The sequence below is a fragment of the Octodon degus genome, unplaced genomic scaffold, assembly GCF_000260255.1.
Source record: "Octodon degus isolate 3935 unplaced genomic scaffold, OctDeg1.0 scaffold00184, whole genome shotgun sequence".
NCBI classification, from domain to species: Eukaryota; Metazoa; Chordata; class Mammalia; order Rodentia; family Octodontidae; genus Octodon; species Octodon degus.
Window position 1 is genome coordinate 4,749,145 of NW_004524760.1, and position 1,884 is coordinate 4,751,028.

The following is a 1,884-nucleotide window of genomic DNA, read 5'->3' on the forward strand; positions in this document are numbered from 1 at the left end:
TTGGCATCATCCTCTTCAGACTCACTGGTAGGGCCTGTCTTATCACAACTTTTTTTCAGTCTCTTTTTAGATTCTCTTTCGGAGCTATTCTCCTTTAACTCATTTCTAGGACTACCCTCTTCAAACTCTTTTTCAGGGCAGCTTCCTTCAGCCTCTCTCTCTGGACAGCCCTCCTCAGATTCTTTTTCAGGGCAGCCATCCTTGTGCTCTTTTTCAAGGTCACCTTCTTTCGTATCTTTTCCAGAAACATCTTCTTCAAATTCTCCCCTGTCTTCTGTTTTTTCAAACTTCTTTTCATCAATAGGTTCCTCAAATACCATTCCACTTTCAGCCTCTTGAGCATTTGTCTTCCATGTGCTCCGGGGCTCTGAAAAATGCCTCACTCTAGAAGGCCCTGCTGTTTCTGAAGCACTAACAGAATCTGAACGCTGAAGGCCTCTGTTGGCCTCAGAAGCATTGAGGAATGCCTCCCATCCTTTTAGCCTTTTCTCCCTTTCTCTTGCATTTTCCTCCACCTGATAATCTGTAGTCCTATCCCATGCTTGGGCAGTGATCTGACGGTTACCGAACCACCTTCCATCAAGAGTCTGAATGCAATAGTCAGCTTCTTCTGGATCCCTAAAGGACACAGAGGCCACACCATCAGGATGCCTATCAAACAGGAGGAGCTTCTTAATTTGTCCAAATTTTGAACACTCCACATGAAGGTCTTCTCTGATCTCATTCAGCACCAATGGATCATCCTCAAAATCTGAAGGGTGAAACATATTTTTGATGATAACAACTCATTCATGGTGCATTCGGGATGGTCCAGCTCTTCTCTCAGGTCTCCAATCCAGCTGCTTTTGTTGCAGAGACAACTTCTTCTTGTAGTCTTTGCACTTCTTCTTCTTTTTTGAGGCATCATATTCCCCCTTCAGCTGAAACTTTGCCACCTCGACATGTAATTTGTAGCCTCTAATTTCATCTTCATCCAAAAGTTTCAATGCAAGTTCCACAGATTCTCTCTTCAAATAACAACAAAGTCCATCTCCTTTAAGATTTCCTTGATTATCTTTGTAAAGTTTGACTTTAAATTCTTCTGTCTGAGGATCTCTCATAATAATACCAAACTTGGACATAAGCTGTATAAATTCATCCACTGTAATGTCTGGAGGCAAACCAGACACATATACATTTGTATTTCTGTCTTCTTCAACATGAAACCATCCTGAGTCACCCTTTCTCTTCTCGCCCCTCTTTTTGGGATCAGTGGGTTCTGGGGTTTTTCCTTGTGGAGGCTCCTCTGCAGCTTTCATATTTGTGTCAGGAACATGTGTAGTAGAACTAGATGCACCATCACTAGTGAAGCCGTAATTCGCCTGATACGTAGCAATGAAATCTTCAGTGATCTTGGGGAACCAAGCCTTCTTGTCCAGGTCCCATTCATACGGCGTGTCAGCCAACTGCTGCTCGAAAGACTCAGTTTCTCCACTGGGGTCTTTTTGGGTATCATCCTCTTTAGGATCTCCATACAATTCCTGCATTCACAACTGCTCATCAAATTCGTCGTTCCGATTCAAGTTGGCGCCGCTCATGTTTCCTACCTAGCAGGGCTCAGGCTCACCGAGGCCGCTCTGACGCTGGGGGAACGGAGGAAGGGAGGTCGCCCGAGCTCGGTCTCTGCCCGTCCCCATCTCCCTTGTTGACTGAATTGATTTTATGCCTTGGCAAAAGTGAGTTGGGACTTGAGGATTAACTAATTAAGAGAGGGAAAGGAGAAGAGCTAGGAAACATGACAGTGACAAGCCATACAGTTATATGTAGAAGATGGGCAAGGCAATGATCCTGAGAATCTCCAGAAGATTTTTGAATCTAGCAGTTAACTGGAACGATTCTCATCCT

At 44.3% G+C, this 1,884-nt stretch overlaps 1 pseudogene; it reads right to left on the minus strand.

Moving 5' to 3' along the window:
* The window catches only part of LOC101570103, a 15,472-nt pseudogene extending 13,804 nt beyond the window's left edge, over positions 1-1,668 (minus strand).
* Positions 1,669-1,884: the final 216 nt, after the last annotated feature.